We start from the raw sequence: 22,117 nt of genomic DNA, 5'->3' as shown, positions 1-22,117 counted from the left end.
GGCTGATCTCCTTCAGGATGGACTGGTTGGATCTCTTTGCAGTCCAAGGGACTCTCAAGAGTCTTCTCCAACACCACAGTTCAAAAGCATCAATTCTTCGGCACTCAGCCTTCTTCACAGTCCAACTCTCACATCCATACATGACCCCTGGAAAAACCATAGCCTTGACTAGATGGGCCTTTGTTCGCAAAGTAATGTCTCTGCTTTTGAATATGCTGTCTAGGTTTGTCATAACTTTTCTTCCAAGGAGTAAGTGTCTTTTAATTTCATGGCTGCAGTCAGTATCTGCCATGATTCTGGAGCCCCCCAAAATAAAGTCTGACACTGTTTCCACTGTTTCCCCATCTATTTGCCATGAAGTGATGGGACCAGATGCCATGTTACTATATAGGAATTCATGAGATTTCTGTATATTAATATTTATATCTTGCAACTTTACCAAATTAATTGATGAGCTCTAGTAGTTTTCTTGGAGAAGGCAATGGCAATCCACTCCAATACTCTTGCCTGGAAAATTCCATGGATGGAAGAGCCTGGTATACTGCAGTCCATGGGGTCGCTAAAAGTCGGATACAATTGAGCGTCTTCACTTTCACTTCTCATTTTCATGCATTGGAGAAAGAAATGGCAACCCACTCCAGTGTTCTTGCCTGGAGAATCCCAGGGACAGGGGAGCTGTTGTCTATGGGGTCGCACAGAGTTGGACACGACTGAAGCAACTTAGGAGCAGCAGTAGCAACTCAGCAACAGTAGTTTTCTAATGGCATCTTTAGGATTTTCTATGTATGGGACTGTATCATCTGCAAACAGTGACAGTTTTACTTTTTTACTTCTTCTTATGCATGCATGTATTTCTACCCTGACGGCTGTGGCTAGGACTTCCAAAACTCTGTTGAATAAAAGTGCAAGAGTGGACATCTTTGTCTTCTATCTGATCTTAGAGGAGATGTTTTCAGCTTATCGCCAATGAGTGTGATGTTAGCTGTAGGTTTGTCATTTGTGCCCTTTATTACAGACTTCCCTGGTGGCTCAGACAGTAAAGCATCTGCCTACAATGTGGGAGACCTGGGTTCAATACCTGGGCTCCAGGAGAGGAAGATCTCCTGGAGAAGGGAATGGAAACCCACTCCAGTATTCACTGAGGTATACTCCCACTAAGTCCACTTTCTGCAGAGTTTTTATCATAAACAGATGTTAAACTTTTCCTGTATCTATTAAGGTGATCACATGGGTTTTATTCTTCAGTTTGTGAATGTGATATATCACATTGATTGATTTACGTATATTGAAGAAACCTTGCACCCCTGGGATAAGACCTACATAATATGGTAAAGAATATGCCTGCAAAACAAGAGACCCAAGTGTGATCCCTGGGTAGGAAAGATACACTGGAGAACGGGATGGCTACCCACTCTGGTATTCTTGGGGCTTCCCTGGTGGCTCAGATAGTAAAGAATCTGCCCAAAATGAGAGAGACCTGGGTTCAATCACTGGATTGGGAAGATTCCCTAATGAAGGGTATGACTACCCACTCCAGCATTCTTGCTTGGGGACTCCCACGGACAGAGTAGCCTGGTGGACTACAGTCCATGGGGTCACAAAGAGTTGAACAAGACTCAGCAACTAACACTTTCACTTTTTTTCCTCACCATCTTTTTAATATGTTGTTAGATTCTATTTGCTAGTATTTTGTTGAGGATTTTTGCATCTATGTTCATCAATGATATTGGTTTGCAGTTTTGTTTTTTTGTGTGATATCTTTGGCTGCTTTTGGTATCAGGGAGGTGATGGCCTCATAGAATGAACTTGAGAGAGTTCTTTCATGTGTAATTATTTTGCAAGAGTTTTAGAAGTGTAGGTGTTAACTCTTCTCTAAATGCTAGTTGTGTATGTATTTACAATTGATATACTTCCCTTTTGTATTGATTTCTTGATCATTATGACCTGACTTTCTGACCTCTTTTTACAATTGCTATTTCAAACTGTATTTTGTCTGATATGAAAGTTGATTTCCAGCTGTCTTCTATTTCTGTTTGCGTGGAATGTATGTCTTTTGCATCCTCTCACTTTCAGCCTGTATGTGTCTGTAGGTCTGAAGTGGGTTTCTTTTAGACAATATATATATGGGTTTTGTTTTTGTATATTTTCTGCCAGTCTAAGTCAATTGGTTAGAGCATTTAATTTCTTTACATTTGAAGTGATTATCAATATACATGTATCTATTGCCATTGTTGAACTGGTTTTGGTTTATAGGTCTTTTATATTTTCTTGTGCTTCTTTTTTCTTCTGTTTCCAATCTAGAAAAGTTCCTTTAGCATTTGTTATAAAGCTTGTTTGGCGGTGCTGAATTCTGTTAACTTTAGTTTGTCTGTAAAGTTTTTGATTTCTCTGTCATATCTGAATGAGAGCACTACTGGATATAATGTTCTTGGTTGCAGTTTTTTTTTTTTTTTTTTTCCTTTCATCACTTTAAATACATCCTGCCACTCCTTTCTGGCCTGAGGAATCTCTGCTGAATAATCAAAAGATAGGCTTATAGGGATTCCCTTTTATGTTATTTATTGATTTTTCCTTGTTGCTTTTGATATTTTTCCTTGTATTTAATTTTTGTTAGGTTGATTCATATGTGTCTTGATATTTCCCTCCTTCCTTAAATCCTGTATGAGTCTTTCTGCACTTCCTGAAACTGGGTGACTATTTCCTTTCAAACATTAGGGAAGTTTTAAACCATCATTTCTTCAAATATTTTCTTGTGTCCTTTCTCTTTTGTTTCTTCTTTTAGGAATCCTATAATTCAAATGTTGGTGTGTTTCTTGTTTTCCCAGAAGTCTTCTGAGTCTGTCCTTATTACTTTATTTATTTATATTTTTATTCTGTTCCACAGCAGAGACTTCTACTATTCTGTGTTTCGGGTTACTTATCCATTCTTCTGCCTTAGTTTTTCTGCTATTGATTCTTTTTAGTGCATTTTTCATTTCAGTTATTATATTGTTCAATTCTGTTTGTATGTTCTTTAGTTCTCCTTGGTCTTTGTTAACCACAATCTTGATATGGGCTTATACTATTTTTCTGAGATCTTGTATCATCTTAATGAACATTACTCTAAATTCTTTTTCAGGCAGATTGCCTCTATCCTCTCCACTTAGTTGTTTTTGTAGATTTTTTTTTTTTTTATCTTGCTCCATTGTTTGCATCAGATTTCTCTGTTGTCTCATTTTTTCTAAATTACTGTGTTTGTGGTCTCCTTTCTCGGGGCTGCAGGATTGTGTTTCTTCTTGCTACTGGTGTCTGCTTCCCGGTGGGTGAGGTGGATATTGAGCAGGGTCTCCCCTTTGCTCTGCAGTTGCTACTGCCCTGTCAGGGCCATGGTGCGCCCCTAGTTGTTGAAGTAGAGGACCCTAGACATGTTTCTTATCTGTGCTTCTGTTCTGTGGTGTTAGGTAGGCTGGATCAAAGAAACTCCCACTGGGAGACAAACCCTTGAGTATTTCTCGTTTGGGACTCCACACCTGTGAGTGTGCTCTGTTGTATCCCCTTTTGCCCATTGTACAGACTCACAAACTACACTTCTGCTGGCACTACTTTTGATCCCACCTTAACAGTGGGTATACAGGCAAACCGGCCCTATAATTTCTCAGGTGTTCTTTTCACCAGGTCACTGACACAAACACACTTAGGTCAGGTCCCAGGACTGCAGTACTGTGCACCTGGACCCACTGTGGGAGCTGCGGAGACAACTCAGATTCTGGCCTGGCCCAGCCCTCATGTGAATGTGCCCACAAACCCAAATCTCCTACAGCCAGACCCATCTCAGCTGAAGGAGCACTTGTTTTCTGTTGAGATGTTATGCAGCACTGAATTTAGGAAGTTGTCAGGGGAGGTGTAACTCCATGCACTGTTAGCCATGAGGGAAGATTTCAGCTCTTCGTCTTTACTTGCCCACTTCCTGCGGCACATCTGTGGTTTCAGCCACACCTCTGTGTTTACTGCTCTGACCTGCACCTCCTCCTCGTGTTGCCCTGGACCACACAGGCTGACAGAGGAACCAACAAACATGGCCTCCAAGGCTGTCATGACCAGGGGAAGCTTTGGTGTGGGAAGCACTCAGGCTGAGTGAAAGAGGCTGTTTTGGGGGCTGGTTGGCCCTCCTCCAGCCAGTGCCTCTAGAGCCAGGGGCTGGTGGGTGGGGAAGGGAGCTGTGATGGTGATACTGTGTCTCATGCACCACTCAGCAATGGTGCCTTGTTTTATAGTGGCCCAGACTTCTTTCACAAACTTTTCCTGTTGTGAATCTCCATATTTCTGTCCCTCCAGGCTGTCTCTTCACAGCCAACAGCTGTCGCCTTCCTGGGTCTGCTATCCAAACCTCCCCTTTCCAGCACCCAGCCCCTCTCCACACCAGGAGAGAGAAATGCCAGGTTGAAGTGTGCAGGGATGCCGCATGAACAATACATGTAGGTGTTACTCTGTCCTGCCTTTCACAGACTGGTTGTTGCATTCCCCTCTGATCTCCTGAAGCTCCCTCTCTGATCCAGCTGATTTACAGAGATCTGATTGAACAGAGATCTGACAGCTTCTAAGCATGTTTGCATCACTGAGAATTAGACCAAAATAGTGAGATTTCATTATGATGATTCTGACAGTTGCGTGAACTACAGGAATCTTTTCATCACCCTCATCTTTCATGTCTAGGCTCATTCTTCTCCCTACTCTTCCATAGATCTTTTGCTTGGCATTTAAAACTTTGAACTAGTAAGGTTTACTTTATTTTCCCAATCTTATATCTCATGACTACAGAAAAAGAAACTGCTACCAGAGCAGTTATCTCATAATTCCCCAAATATCCTACAGAAAACTTTCCATATTGGTCCTTCACTCCTTGTGTTCCTAAGATTCTAACAATTTTTTTCTGAGTCAAGATGCAGTGCTACTTGTTTAATGTTTCCCTCTGATTTTGAGACCCTTAATATGCCTGCTCTCCTGAAATAAGTAGAGTATAATCCAATATATGAAATATTTAATGTAAGACTCAATAAGCTTAAAAACAGTTTTGAAAATTATTTTTGTGAATATGCTGGAGAATCTCACATTAAATGGGAATAATAGCAAAAATAAGCTAATGGAAAAAGCACAAACTTTTGTTATATTTTTCTTATGTCTTCTTGGTTTCTATTTGTATCTTTTCTACCATATTTCTCAAGAAGAGTATTTAACAGCTGCTTCAGTTTCTTACATACACAATCCATGGGCTTCTTCAAACTAGGTCAACTCAACTTTTTCATTTTAATTAAACAGACTTGAAAAAGTCAACCAAAGAAATCTTTCCTAATTTTCCAGTTTGTGTGCTGTCTTAGTATAATTTAATACAATTGGTCACTCTTTCCTCCTTTTATACTCATATTTTCCCCTTTAATTTGGTCACACTTCCCCTTTCACTTTTCATCTCCACCACTTCCAGGTGCTACAACCTTAACTCTTCCTCAACGCTGACTCTTTCTCAAGGCAGTCTCTTCCAAGCATACAGCTACAGTTTCCACATACAATTCAAAGATTTCAATTTTATCTTCACCTAAGATTACTTCCCATTCTGTTCTCTTGATGTCACCACAAGAATGCATCAATGTATCTCCAAACAAGTCAAAAACTAAAATAATAATTTTCCCTCTTTCTTATGCAGAACAAATACTCTTCTGTGGACTCTTGTTACAGTGAATGTACTTGCTTTTGTATAAGCCAGAACCCAATGTGTCATCTTGACAATAACTTTCCTTCTCTTCCTCATATCTGATGTATGACATTATTGTATTAATTTTATCTTTTTTAATATAAATTTATTTATTTTAATTGGAGGCCAATTACTTTACAATATTGTATTAGTTTTGCCATACATCGACATGAATCCACCACAGGTGTACATGTGTTCCCCATCCTGAAACCCCTCCCACCTCCCTCCCCATACCGTCCCTCTGGGTCATCCCAGTGTACCAGCCCCAAACATCCTGTATCACACATGGAACCTGGACTGGCAATCTGTTTCACATATGATAATATACCCTTAATATCAAATCCAGATTTCAGTTAATTTTGTTCTTGAATTGTTTATGCACTCTTTCTGTTTCTGCCCAAGTTTCACCTGGCTTCACACTTATATATAATGATGTTTTTACAAGGTATTTTCCAGTTATTCTCAGCTTATGATTAGAGAAGTGCAGGTTGTCTTTTAAACAACTTTAGGTATAATTCTTCACTCCATAGTCTTGTTAGTTTATAAGGTATTTTGCACATAACTTGGCAATCTGGCACACAATTTGGCAATCTCTTAACAGATGACAGTCAACTGTTGTGAAGAAAGAACCCCTTTTATTAATTTACATAAAGTCATTCAATGGGCTGGTAACAGTATGCTTACCGTTCACTCTCTTGATTAAAGGTATTCATTTTTCTTTATTTGAGGATTATATATACTAAATATGCATTAGATGTTCTATCTTTCTCTCCTACTTTAATTCTATACAACACTCTCTGTTCTCTTTTGACCAGTCATCCTGAATTTTTTCAACTGCATGAAGCATCACATTGCCGGGAGCCAGCACAGGAGATCCAACCCATGACAAGGTCATGCGAAGGAGGCCTGATAAGCAAGGCTTCAGGACTCGAGGGACTCCCTGGGCCATCCCACCCATGACAAGGTCATGCAGAAGAGATCTGATAAGCAAGGCTTCAGGACTCGACGGACCCCCTGGACCTGCCTGAGCATCCAAGCCAAAACCAGAATCTGTCTGTCTTACTATTTTATGTCTTACACCAAGTCTTCTGACATTAACAGGGGGCTGTCCCCGACCACCTTTCTCCGGAAAAAGTTAACTTAAGGCTTTAGTTAATAAGTCACCTGGACGTAATAGGAGTGATTCAATTCAAACCTCCTCTGATGGCTTTCTAGCTTGCCTGACAGGTTTATCCAGACTCTTGCAGCTACGCTTATGATTATTCACAGCTTCCCAACTGTGAGAGGCATGGGAAGCCTAAAAATATAGAGCCTTTTGAAGAGTTAAAAACTATTAGAGTAGTGCTGGTATAGGATTTCACTGTTGAGCCAATGCTTGCTGCCAAGTTCCCATATCCCTTATCCATTGTACACCTGGGAGTGCATTAGTTAACATAGTTGGAATATAAGAAAAACAAATAGTAGCCTTGAGTTTAACCACATCAGACCTTTGAGCTAATTGGTTCTTTTTTTGTTGTAACTCACTGCACCTTTGCTCCGTGAGAATGTAACTCTGTTTGATACTTTCTGAGGCTGATGTAGATTGGAAATATAAAGAAAAAACACTTCAAGGGAAAATAAGTTTTCTGGTTGAGCAGCCTTTATCAAAAGAGGGTCATAAAATGTCCACTGGCCTCCAAGGCCAGAAGATAATGTACACAGCATTGTTTCTGGGAAAGGTATGCAGAAAAAAAATCCGGTTTTGATAAGGGCAAAACTGCTGGAGTGTCTGGCTGGTTCCGCATGACCTTGCATCTTTCATTTCCCTCTATGTACAAGTCAAGATATAAAAGTTCCTTTTGAAAATAAAGTTATGGGCCTCACTCACTGAAGACGCTTGGTCACCCCATGTCTTTTTTTTTTTTTTCCTTTCTCTCTCTTACTCTCTTTTTCAGGCTGATCCCTTGGAGCATAGAAGCTCTCTGTGTTCACTTATCTGCCTAGGCTTCTAAGACCTGAATGGGAAGGTGCTCTGTATCTTCACTCCCTCAGGAGACTGGGAGGGCGCCTGCAGCCACTGTGAACAGAGCAAGTCGCTTGTCTTGGGGCTTTATTAGCTTTCTGTGTAAACCAAGGAATATCAGCCTCTTTCTCTCCTCAATTTTCTTATCTGCAACATTCTTTCTTTATCTTTCTCTCTAAATTATTCTCTTTGCCGATGCCGTCACACTTCGGATACCCTGGATCCAACCGGGACAAGACCCCGGCATCATATGATTTCTTGTTATACAGATTTCTCACATTTTATTTCTGCCTTTATTCAGTTAACTCTTAGTTTTTAACTCTCAGCTCTACCTTCAATTTTCCAGGAACATATTCTTAAGTCTTCTGTTGAGGGAAAATTCTTCTGTTACATTCTCTGGTTGATACCTGAAGTTTCCTAATCATAAGATTTATAATTTCAAAAATTTCCAGGTGGTACAAGTAGCAAAGAACCTGCAGGTTTGACCCCTGTGTTGGGAAGATCCTCTGGAAGAGGACATGGCAATCTGCTCCAGTATTCTTGCTTGGAGAATCTTATGGACAGAAGAGCCTGGTGAACTGCACTCCATGAGGTTACAAAGAGTTGGGCACAACTGAAGTGACTTAGCATGCATACATGCATAATTTCATTTCTGTGACAGTGATTAACATAAGGTTGGAGAAGATAATAAAGAGGACATGAACAGTGGTTGACCCACAAGCTGGCCCCAGGTAATCAGGGTTGCCTAACCCTCTCCCTTCTCCGTGGAACATAATTTCTGCCCACTATTCCCACAGTGGGAGCTGCTCCAAGGATATAGCCTTTACAATAATGTGTTGAGATCCTCAGGGCTGAATATGTGACCATTTCCATTCAAAGATCTGGTAGGCAGGTATAGAAATCTAGACATCTTGCTGCTGCCCAAGACAGGTGTGCTTGTGAAATCTGTCACATACCAATCTGGTATAGTCTTCCTATTTTCTCAGTCTCTTCGTGCCCACCTTTTGGGAAAACCAGTTTCAAATTACACTTTGGAATCTCCCTAGATGATTTTGAAATAACACGTTTCAATTCTCTGCTAAACTGAAACTTTGATAAGGGATGAGTCACATCAATTTTGTAAAATATTGCATTCCCATGGAACAACAGACTGGTTCCAAGTCAGGAAAGGAGTATGTCAAGACTGTATTTTGTCACCTTATCTATTTAACTTATATGTAGAGTACATCATGAGAAATGCCAGGCTGGATGAAACACAAGCTGGAATCAAGATTACCAGCAGGAATATTAATAACCTCAGATATGCAGAAGACACCACACTTATGGCAGAAAGAAAGAGGAATGAAAGAGCCTCTTGATGAAAGTGAAAGAGGAGAGTGAAAAAATTGGCTTAAAGCTCAACATTCAGAAAACTAAGATCATGGCATCTGGTGCCATCGCTTCATGGCAGATAGATGGAGAAACAAAGGAAACAGTGACAGACTATCTTTTTGGGGTCCAAATTTACTGCAGATGGTGACTGCAGCCATGAAATTAAAAGATGCTTGCTCCTTGGAAGAAAAGTTATGCGTAACCTAGGCAGCATATTAAAAAGCAGAGACATTGCTTTGCCAGCAAAGGTCTGTTTAGTCAAAGCTATGGTTTCTCCAGTAGTCAGCTATGGATGTGAAAGTTGGACTACAAAGAATACTGACACCCGAATAATTGATGCTTTTGAACTGTGGTTTTGGAGAAGACTCTTGAGAGTCCGTTGGGCTGCATGGAGATCCAACCAGTACATCTTAAAGGAAATCAGTAGTGAATATTCATAGGAAGGACTGAAACTGAAGCTCAAACTCCAATGCTTTTTCCACCTCATGTGAAGAACTGACTTATTTGAAAAGCCCCTGAAGCTGGGAAAGATTGAAAATGGGAGGAGAGGGGGGTGACAGAGGATGAGATGGTTGGATGGCATCACCAGCTCAATAGACATTAAAGTGAAATAAAGTGAAGTTGCTCAGTCATGTCCAACTCTTTGTGACCCCATGGACTGTAGCCTATCAGGCTCCTCCGCCCATGGAATTTTCCAGGCAAGAGTGCTGGAGTGGATTGCCATTTACTTCTCCAGGGGATCTTCTCGACCCAGGAATTGAACCCAGGTCCCCTGCATTGCAGACAGACGTTTTACCATCTGAGCCACCAGGGAAGCTTGCATAAACTGTGGGACTTGGTGATGGACAGGGAGGCATGGCATGCTGCAGTCCATGAGGTCACAGAGTCAGACGTGACTGAGTGACTGAACTGAATTCTTTCCCAGATCCCTGATGCTAGTAAGTTGGAAGGAAGAAAGAAAGGATGGAAGATTAAAAACAAAAAGTAGCTGCAAACTGTTGGTGGCATGACCAACGGAGATGAATAATTTAATTGAGTGAAAAGTTTTATTAAAAGTTTAATGAAATAATGGCATTTTTTGCAGGATGGATATTTTTGCCAAAGTTTATAGATATCATAAGTACATGTTTAAATTTAATGAAGTTTATAAAGTGACTTTATGTTATAAGGATGATAAATGATTTCAAAAGAATTCCTCAAACATAAGGAATTGAAACTTTTTCAGTCGTACATAATGTATTTTGAAGTTTTATAAAAAACATGCTACTGACAGTAGACTGGCTTTAACTACTTAACACGTTAAATATGTTTCACACATTTTCTTTTCAGTATAATTTTTATATAAATTTTCTAAGAAGACTTTTCATTAAAATTTTACACTTCAGTAACTGGAACATTAGTGACAGGTGAATATATCTTTTCTATTTTTGTTTCAGAAAACTAGAATGTTATATTTGAATAATACTCAGTTTTCATGGGTGTTAGTGATATAAGAATTTAACATGTCTGTGACTTCATTTTTCTTTTTTGTGATTAAAAAACGTGCTAAAATAAATGTTATTCAAATTCATTTTATAAAGTAAGTTTATTTTATAATTAAATTTCACAGAATTAGATAGGATACATTTATTAAAGTAATTAATAAGATTTCTGTTGACCAACAAAATAGATGGCACATTCACACAATCTCCTGTTTGATAAATATATATAAAATGTATATATATATTTATATGTATATAAATTAGTGTGTGTATATATGCATGTGCGTGTGTGTACACACACGCGGACAGGCTCTTCTGTCCATGGGGATTCTCAGGGCAAGAATACTGAAGTGGGTATTCTCCAGGGGATCTTCCCCACCCAGAGACTGATTCTGGGTCTCTTGTATTGCAGGCAGATTCTTTACTGTCTGACCCACCGAGGAAGCAGAAGTAAATGTAATGAAATCAATTAAATTTTGCTTTAGAGAAGACTAGGGACAATATTCAAATAAATGGTACATCTAAGAAACAGATGGTAGCTTCATTAATAATAATGTGTGGGTTAAGAACAAAGCTAATTAGAGATGAAGCTCAAAATTTAAAATTAGGATCAAATTTGTTGTTCAGTCATGCAGTTGTGTGCAACTCTTTGGGTTGCTATGGACTACAGCATGCCAGACTTCCCTGTCCTTCACCATCTCCCAGGGTTTGTTCAAACTCATGTTCAATGATTCGATGATGCCATCCAACCATCTCATCCTCTATTGTCCCCTTGTTCTCCTGCCTTCAATCTTTCCCAGCATCAGGGTCTTTCCAGTAGGTTGGCTCTTCGCATCAGGTGGCCAAAGTATTGAAGCTTCAGTTTTAGCATCAGTCCTTCCAATGAATATTCAGGGTTGATTTCCTTTAAAATGGACTGGTTTGATCTCTTTGCTGTCCAAGCTGTATTGACCTTGATTTACAAATGTAAATGTTTTGTTTGATTTTTGAGTGGTTCATAAACAGAGATATTGGGAGGAAATTATAATAACAGTCATCTTCCTTTTAAAAAGTTAACAATGATGGTCCTATGAAAATGGGCAAAATGAGAAGAAATAAAAATAAGTTTCAAATTTAATCAGAAATATACTGACCAATACCAGAATTGTAAGAAGTAATCTCATCGTATTTCTGGACATTATAACCAGAGAATTAATAGATCTGTTTGGGAAAATAAATTGATTAAAATTTTGAAATTTTGAGTCAAAGTGATGGAATAAATGCTGGTTTGTTAAAGTTTATTCAAAAATATTTATTAAGTCTATAAAAGATTCCAAGTAATCTTCTGGGTCCTAGATACGTATATATTAAACACACACACACACACACACACACACACACACAACAAACAAAAATAGAAAACAAAAATCTGTGCCTTCACAAATCTTACATTCTAGCCAGGGAGATGAAAAGTCTAACAATACAAATAAAATGCATTGAATGTTGGATTGTCATAAATACTAAGAAAAAATAGTAAGGCAGGGAAGTGTCTGAGAAATAACCATTAGATTTAGTAATTTTGCAGTCCAATTGCCCTAGTCAAGAGTTTCACTGGAGCAGTGGCAGTAAACATCTTCCTGGAGTAGGGCTTCAAGATGGAATGAAAAGAACAGAAAGCCTTCTGTGAAGAAAATTAGAGAAATGGGACATTAACTGAGAAGAAAGTATGATTAAGAAGTTTATTTGTTTTTTGTTTTGTTGTTTTAGCTTTTTGAAATACAGAATATTTTCAAATTTATACAAATGATTTAGGAGAATGAGACAATTTCATGAGGCTGAGAAAGGGTAAACTTGATGGAATATTATCTTTGAATAGGTCAGAAAAGATTGGTCTTATGTTAAGTGGAGAAGCGGCACTTAGCTAAGAGCAGGGGCTGTTTATCTGCATAAATAGGAGACATTAAAGTGTATGGACACATACACATGAAGATAATTACTTCAATGTTCTCAGTTTAAAAGATGTCATAGCATTTCAGCTATTCAAGATGAATAAGCTCTGGATATCTAATATATAGCATGGTGACTACAGTTAACAATACATATTGTATATTTGAAAGCTACTAAGATAGTAGATCTTAAGTGTTTTCATGACACACACACACACACACACACAAACGATAGTTATGTGAGATGATGGATATATTAAATTAGTTTTATTTTGTTAGTCATTTCACAATGTACATGTATATCAAACATCACATTGTACACTTGTAAATGTATGCAATATTTATTCAATTATATTTCAACAAAGCTGAAAAAAATATACCAAGCTCTCACCACAGAACATCAGTGAAAAAGAAGTAATGCTGTGTGATGGTATATGATCACATGGAAGAGGAAATGGGACATACATACATGATACCCACTTCTGAATATATGTATGCATTAATTATATTTTATATTCACATATATTCATAAACACATGTGGAGATTAATAAATATAAATATATAATCATACATGAATTCATATACGTGTGTGTACATGCACATAAGTATACGTTCTTGTGGCAATGGGTGTGTATGTGTGCATAAATCTAAGTTATCCACTTGAGTCTAGAAGATCTTCACTATTCTGAAATAATTTGTTTGTTCATTTTGGGGAGATCACACAATTGTTGCATATAGGGGCATGCATGGAAAAAGTGATGGATGTGAAAAGGAGATAAACAAAATCTTAGTTCAAGATGAGGGTTTAAAAAATGCAAACACAAATTTAAATACATAAAGAAAAATTAATATTTCTAAGCTAAATTTTCTTAAATGTACTTTTTCTTAAAAGAAGTAGAAATTAGTAAGTAGAAACTAAAGGCTGAGATTCTCAGTAGTCCATGATATTCTTAAGCTTATTTAAAAATAAAAGTGCCATCCTCTGGCTACTTCTTCATAGTGATCTTATATTAGCTGGACTTAATAGTAGCTTAGTAATAGGTTTTCTTTAGCATCAGCAATAAAAATTGAGCTGGTCTTGAAAAAAGGGGTCCTCAAAGAATATAAAAAGTAATGGTTGTTTTCAAAAAAGGAAAAACCAGCTCTGGCAACAAAATAGAGAGTATGTGTAGCAACCTTGGGGATGAGAAGTAGCCCTTGGGCTTGCTAGTATATAAATCACAAGATTAGGAGATGCAAAGACAAATAGCCCCCTGAAAGTTTTAAAGGTTATGGTGAGTCAAAGGTTTTAGCCAAGCTAAGAACTATTTATGAATGATCAGCAATGCTCTTGCAAAAGATACACCATAGAAAGAGAAGTAGAGAAGATGTTAGTGCTTTTTTGACAGCATAGTATCTAATTTGCCAATGAGCAAAAAATAAGATAAAGATCAATAAAATCTTAGTACAATTCGCCAATCATACAATTGTAAGATTTGGAAGACCAGTGTTGTAACTTAAAGTGCCAAGGAAACCTCCTTTAAGTCAAAGCACTTGAGGGTGATCTGTAAGCTGATACACTTACAATATGTGAATCTTTCTATTATTAATGTTACACTAATCAATATATAGGGGCTTCCCTGGGGGCTCAGATGGTAAAGCGTCTGCCTACAATGCAGGAGACCTGGGTTCGATCCTTAGGTCGGGAATTTCCCCTGGAGAAGGAAATGGAAACCCACTCCAGTACTCTTGCCTGGAAAATCCCATGGACAGAGGCGCCTGATAGGCTACAGTCCATGGGGTCTCAAAGAGATGGACACGACTGAGCGACTTCACTTCACTTCAGTCAATATATATTTGAAGCTGTGATGTATACATTATAAACCTTGAAAATAATTTTGAAACTCAGAAAAATTTTACTTAAAAGGCTAATCTAAAGAAAGTCTTAGACATCCTACAGAAGACCAAGAGGGTGAGATGTATGGGAAGAGTAACATGGAAACTTACATTACCATATTTAGAACAGATAGGCAGCTGGAATTTGCTGAATGGCTCAGGAAACTCAAACAGGGGCTCTGTATTAACCTAGAGAGGTGGGATGGGAAGGGCGATGGGAAGAAGGCTCAAAAGGGAGGGGATGTATGTATACCTATGGCTGATTCATGTTGAGGTTTGACAGAAAACAACAACATTCTGTAAAGCAATTATCCTTCAATTAATTTTTTTAAAGAACAGATTAACATTTATATTCACATTGATATATTTTAATTTCATAATTCCTTCTAGGATTCAATGAAGGAGGTGAGTTTGGGGGACATTTTGAAGGACTATTGCTATAAAAGTATTTGGAGACAGTTAGATGTATGGATCTTAGTTTTATAATACTGTATTAGTATGACTGTTATCTAAAATTGAGAGTCCACAAAAACAAAATATTGCCTCCACCTGCAAATAGTCACCAAAAGAAAATAGCTCAAATCAACTACCAGGCTTTTAATTGTAGAAAATGAAAAACCAAATTTTACTTTATTTCAAAAAAAAAAATCACTCTTATATGTGTTTCCTTTAGAGGAGTCTCTTTGATAAATGATTCTTATATACTGTCAATCTATTGAAAAAATGAAACTATATACTAGCTTTGATTGCATTGGTCATTGATTCTGATATGCTTTGAACATTTTTGAAATGTGGAATACAGTAGCATGTTCAGTAATCACCTTTCTCAGAAATGTTTATGCCCCTTGCATTGTGTTTATAACATCTGAATTGGCAACTTCTCTCTTCATAGTGAAACAAATCTCAACACGAGCCTTGGCTATGATGAGTGGGCCTTGTAGTCTCAGTCTGTTATTCCCAGAACCTGTGTGTGTTCCTTCCCTATTGCAGAGGAACTTCTTGAATTTTAATTTGTACCCCAGGTTTCCCTGATGGCTCAGTGGTAAAGAATCCGCCTGCTAAAGCAGGCAATACAGGTTCAATCCCGGGTCAGGAAAATCCCATGGAGAAGGAAGTGGAAACCCAGTACACTATTCTTGCCTGGGAAATCCCATGGACAGAGAGTCTGGCAGGCTACAGTTGATAGGGTCACAAAAGAATCAGACAAGATTCAGCCACTAAACAACAAACACATTTGTACTCTGTAGCTCAGTTGTGCTGGGTCCTTACACCTAGCTTTGTCTTTTCAGGCTCTCTCCCAGGAGGACATGGAATTTTTCAAAGAACTTCAGAATGTGGTTGGGTATCTCATCTACATAAACATATTTACTAAAATCCCAGGTTCTTTTGTCTCAAATTCAGCCTTAATCACTCTCAGATTATTATTAACTTTTTTTGTATGGAATTTTCCCTAAGTCCTTCCCAGGGGCCCAGACTAATCTTCTCTGTATGATTCTAATTTTAGTATATATGCTAAAGCATCATTTTCAGATTATCTATTTCCATACTGTTTTGCTTCACGAGGAGGGATACATAGGACATCATAATACATTTCCAGAATTTAAAATCCTTATACCATGTTTCTTTGTTGAGTCTTTGTCTTATAGTATTGTGTAATTTATTTGTTTACAAATACATGTCTCTACAGTGGATTTCTCTAGGGTAAAAATACCTTTTTTTTCCCGGTATCCAGATTATATAACAGATAATGTGGTAAGTATTTAATAAGCCACTGAAAGATTACATGTCTGACATTCACAGTAATAGTAACAATTTGGAGGTGCTCTGCTCTTTACTTCTCTTTGCAGCCCCATGGACTGAAGCCCAACAGCCTCCTTTGTCCATGAATATTTCCAGGCAAGAATACTGGAGTAGGGTGCCATTTCCTCCCCCAGGGAATTTTCCAGACTCAAGGATTGACCCCACATCTTTTGTATTGGCTGGTGGATTATTCTTTAGCACTAGTGCCATCTGGGAAGTGCAATTTGGAGGTAATAAATTCTCAGACGGTAATGAATCTCCCTGCAATACAGGAGACAAGGGTTTGATCTCTGGGTCAGGAAGATCCTCCAGAGAAGGGAATGGCTACCCACTCTAGTATTCTTGCCTGGAGGATTCCATGTAGAGGAGCCTGGTAGGCTATAGTGCATGGGAATCTCAAAGAATTGGACACAATTGAGCCATTAACACTTTCACTAGTTTCAAAGCTCAGTAGTTGTTATGAAAGTATAGATAGTATAGCTGTGTATATCTTATATAATTACTGTTTTTTGATAATATATATAGCAAAGAGTTATGTATTTTTCATTGAATAATTATCATTTTATTGTATTATTAATAAATTTTGCTTAGTTTTCATAATTATGTTTAAATAACTAACAGAATTTTGCTTCTATACATTCTGTTGCTCCTTATGTATATGACATCCCGTTGTACATATTCTGCATATTCAAATCTATAATCATTTTTTTAACCCAAAAATAAAATCCATGTTTCATTTGGTCAGTGTCTCCACAACCTAAAAGTTCTGTTTTCAATAATATTTTTCTATTGTATTTAATCACTCCTAGGTTTACTCATTCCATATTAATGTATGTTTTAGGTTTCTTATCTTTTCAGTTTTTGGAGAGTGAAAAAGTTGGCTTAAAGCTCAACATAAAGAAAACGAAGATCATGGCATCTGGTCCCATCACTTCATGGGAAATAGATGGGCAAACAGTGGAAAAAGGTCAAACGTTAATTTTTTGGGGCTCCAAAATCACTGCCGATGGTGACTGCAGCCATGAAATTAAAAGATGCTTACTCCTTGGAAGAAAATTTATAACCAACCTAGATAGCATATTGAAAAGCAGAGACATTACTTTGCCAAAAAAGATCTGTCTAGTCAAGGCTATGGTTTTTCCAGTGGTCATGTATGGATGTGAGAGTTGGACTGTGAAGAAAGCTGAGCATTGAAGAATTGATCTTTTGTACTGTGGTGTTGGAGAAGACTCTTGAGAGTCCCTTGGACTGCAAGGAGATCCAACCAGTCCATTCTAAAGGAGATCAGCCCTAGGATTTCTTTGGAAGGAAATATGCTAAAGCTGAAACTCCAGTACTTTGGCCACCTCATGAGAAGAGTTGACTCATTGGAAAAGACTCTGATGCTGGGAGGGATTGTGGGCAGGAGGAAAAGGAGATGACAGAGGATGAGATTGCTGGATGGCATCACCAACTCAATGGATGTGAGTTTGAATGAACTCCGGGAGATGGTGTTGGACAGGGAGGCCTGGTGTGCTGCGATTCATGGGGTTGCAGAGTTGGACATCATTGAGTGACTGAACTGAACTGAATTGAACTCAATAGTGCATTGGTGAATGTTGTATAACACAAACTTTGGCCACAGCATAATTCTTTCATAATTACATAGTTTTAAATGTATTGTTGGGTAAATTGTATGCATTTAATAATATTGATATGTATTGCTAAATAAATGTATTATTAATTTAAAAAATCCATAATGGTAGTTTATATCTTTTGCTTTCTATCTCTGTCACTATCTATTTAAATATCTATTAGACATTTAAAATTACTGCACAGTCATCAATTATCATTAGTTTTCTTTTTCTTTTATTTAATTGTAGGCTAATTACAATATTGTATTGGTTTTGCCATACATCAACATGAATCCACCACGGGTGTACATGTGTTCTTAATCCTGAACCCGCCTCCCAACTCCCTCCCCATACCATCCGTCTGGGTCATCCCAGTGCACCAGCCCCAAGCAATCTGTATCCTGTATCAAACCTAGACTGGCGATTCGTTTCTTATATGATATTATACATGTTTCAGTGCCATTCTCCAAAATCATCACACTCTCTCCCTCTCCCACAGAGTCCAAAAGACTGTTCTATACATCTGTGTCTCTTGCTGTCTCGCATACAGGGTTATCATTACCATCTTTCTAAATTCCATATATATGTGTTAGTATACTGTATTGGAAGAGATGGCAAGAATACACAGAAGAACTGTACAAAAAGGATCTTCACGACCTGGATAATCACGATGGTGTGATCAATCATCGAGAGCCAGACATCCTAGAATGTGAAGTCAAGTGGGCCTTAGAAAGCATCACTACGAACAAAGCTAGTGGAGGTGATGTATTTCCAGTAGAACTATTCCAAATCCTGAAAGATGATGCTGTGAAATGCTGCACTCAATATGCCAGCAAGTTTGGAAAACTCAGCAGTGGCCACAGGACTGGAAAAGGTCAGTTTTCATTCCAATCCCAAAGAAAGGCAATGCAAAACAATGCTCAAACTACCGCACAACTGCACTCATCTCACACGCTAGTAAAGTCATGCCCAAAATTCTCCAAGCCAGGCTTCAGCAATAACGTGAGCCATGAACTTTCTGATGTTCAGGCTGGTTTTCGAAAGGGCAGAGGAACCAGAGATCAAATTGCCAACATCTGCTGGATCATCGAAAAAGCAAGAGAGTTCCAGAAAAACATCTATTTCTGCTTTATTGACTATGCCAAAGCCTTTGACTTTGTGGATCACAAGAAACTGTGGAAAATTCTGAAAGAGATGGGAATAACAGACCACCTGGCCTGCCTCTTGAGAAATCTGCATGCAGGTCAGGAAGCAACAGTTAGAACTGGACATGGAACAACAGACTGGTTCCAAATAAGAAAAGGAGTACATCAAGGCTGTATATTGTCACCCTGCTTATTTAACTTCTATGCAGAGTACGTCATGATAAATGCTGGACTGGAAGAAACATAAGCTGGAATCAAGATTGCCGGGAGAAATATCAATAACCTCAGATATGCAGATGACACCACCCTTATGGCAGAAGGTGAAGAGGAACTAAAAGCCTCTTGATGAAAGTGAAAGTGGAGAGTGAAAAAGTTGGCTTAAAGCTCAACATTCAGAAAACGAAGATCATGGCATCTGGTCCCATCACTTCATGGGAAATAGATGGAGAAAGAGTGGAAACAGTGTCAGACTTTATTTGGGGGGGCTCCGAAATCACTGCAGATGGTGACTGCAGCCATGAAATTAAAAGACGCTTACTCCTTGGAAGAAAAGTGATGACCAACCTAGATAGTATATTCAAAAGCAGAGACATTACTTTGCCAACTAAGGTCCGTCTAGTCAAGGCTGTGGTTTTTCCAGTAATCACGTATGGATGTGAGAGTTAGACTGTGAAGAAGGCTGAGTGCTGAAGAATTGATGATTTTGAACTGTGGTGTTGGAGAAGACTCTTGAGAGTCCCTTGGACTGCAAGGATATCCAACCAGTCCATTCTGAAGGAGATCAACCCTGGGATTTCTTTGGAAGGACTGATGCTAAAGCTTAAACTCCAGTACTCTGGCCACCTGATGCGTCGAGTTGACTCATTGGAAAAGGCTTTGATGCTGGGAGGGATTGGAGTCAGGAGGAGAAGGGGACGACAGAGGATGAGCTGGCTGGATGACATCACTGACTCAATGGATGAAAGTCTGAGTGAACTCCAGGAGTTGGTGATGGACAGGGAGGCCTGGCGTGCTGTGATTCATGGGGTCCCAAAGACTCGGACATAACTGAGCGACTGAACTGAACTGATTGATACTGTATTGGTGTTTTTCTTTCTGGTTTACTTCCCTCTGTATAATCAGCTCCAGTTTAATCCATCTCATTAGAACTGATTCAAATAAATTCTTTTCAATGGCTGAGTAATACTCCATTGTGTATATGTACCACGGCTTTCTTATCCATTCATCTGCTGATGGACATCTAGGTTGCTTCCATGTCCTGGCTATTATAAACAGTGCTGCGATGAACATTTCGGTACATGTGTTCCTTTCAATTCTGGTTTCCTTGGTGTGTATGCCCAGCAGTGGGATTGCTGGGTCATAAGACAGTCCTATTTCCAGTTTTTTAAGGAATCTCCACACTGTTCTTCATAGTGGCTGTACTAATTTGCATTCCCACCAACATTGTAAGAGGGTTCCATTTTCTCCACACCCTTGCCAGCATTTATTGCTTGTAGACTTTTGGATCCCAGCCATTCTGACTGGCATGAAATGGTACCTTATTGTGGTTTTGATTTGCATTTCTCTGATAATGAGTGATGTTGAGCATCTTCTCATGTGTTTGTTAGCCATCTGTATGTCTTCTTTGGTGAAATGTCTATTTAATTCTTTGGCCCATTTTTTGATTGGGTAGTTTAATTTTCTGGAATTGAGCTGCAAGAGTTGTTTTTTATTTTTCTTATTTCTTTTTCTTCAATGCTCCCTAATCATAATCATGTTTCTCTCCCTCACACAAACACCCTTTCAAATGTGTTTGATGTGTGCCCTTAGATACAAACATTATTCTAAAATATATCATGTTCCTTGTCTCTGTGTGTACTTTTGATTTACAGAAATGATGTCCTGCTTGAGAGCTCATTATTTTTCTTATCTATTACTCTTAGCAGCATGTTCTGTGAGATCTACTGGTACTTCTGTGAGCATATCAAGATCATGCATATTTCACATTTGCTATAGTCCCTTCAGTGATGAAAACTTGGGCAGTCTCCAACTCCCTCCACCAGAAAAAAATGATGCAATAAATGTGCTTATATATATATATATATATATTTCAGACAAATACTGGTAATAGGGGAGTTAGATATTCTAGATCTACTTAATTTTAAGAATTACTTTCAAAGTTCTCTCTATGATGGCTAATCATCTATGCTGTAGTTTTTACTGCACACTATACATTCCCCCCCGCCCCCCATCTTAATCCAAACTTGATGTTGTCTGACCTTTTATATTTTGCCAACCTGGTTTCCATTAATTCTTACCTTTTTTTTTTTTTTTTTACTGCTTTTCTATGCTTTTCTATGTACACTGCTTTACTCAGTAGGGAGAATGAGCACCTCTTTATAAGTGTGTTAGTAGTTTGAATTTCTGTGTCTTCTGGATCTTTATGGCCCACATGGCAGAACACCTGGCTTGGCAGTCTGGACCTGTTGTACTGTCTCCTATTGTTCTTGGCCCCATTGAAAACTAGCCTCCTTTAAGGTCACTGGGTAAGTGGCCCAGAGTAATACACTCATGTGGGAAAATGTTGCCTCCAAAATCCAAAGATGCCCACTAGACATTGAGCCACATTTTTTTTTTTCTTTTTTGGTTATAGAAAATGAGAGATGTGATAACTTATCCTCCACTTTAGAAGAGTTATCTTGAAAGGGACTCCACCACAGGATCCCTGGAAATTTTACTAATGTGAAAATCTACTGAGTTTTTGTGGAACTGATTTTTCAACTTTTGACACGTAAAGGTCTTAACATTAAGTATAGAGTAGCTGCTCATTAGATCTAATTAATGCAATCTCTCCAATATAATGAACTGATGTTATATATTGGAAAATGGAAAGATGATCACGTCCCCGCCCAGTGCCCATTGTGTGTGTGCTCAGCCACGTCCAACTCTTTGTATACCATAGAGTGCAGTCCTCCAAATCTCCACAGACAGACAAAATTTCTTTGTATTTGGAATTTTCCAGGCAAGAATACTGGAACAGATTGCCATTTCCTCCTCCAGGGGATCTTCCCAACCCAGGAATCAAACCCACATCTCCTTCATTGACAGGCAGATCCTTTACTACTGAACCACCAAAGTCCCTACATACCAAATTATAACTCTGCACTGGAGATAGCCCTTGAAGTAGAATAGTGGAGGTG

Source organism: Ovis aries, chromosome 10 (assembly GCF_016772045.2).
Source record: "Ovis aries strain OAR_USU_Benz2616 breed Rambouillet chromosome 10, ARS-UI_Ramb_v3.0, whole genome shotgun sequence".
Classification (NCBI taxonomy): Eukaryota; Metazoa; Chordata; class Mammalia; order Artiodactyla; family Bovidae; genus Ovis; species Ovis aries.
The sequence above is the reverse complement of the archived record's forward strand: the minus strand, read 5'-3'. Positions refer to the sequence as shown.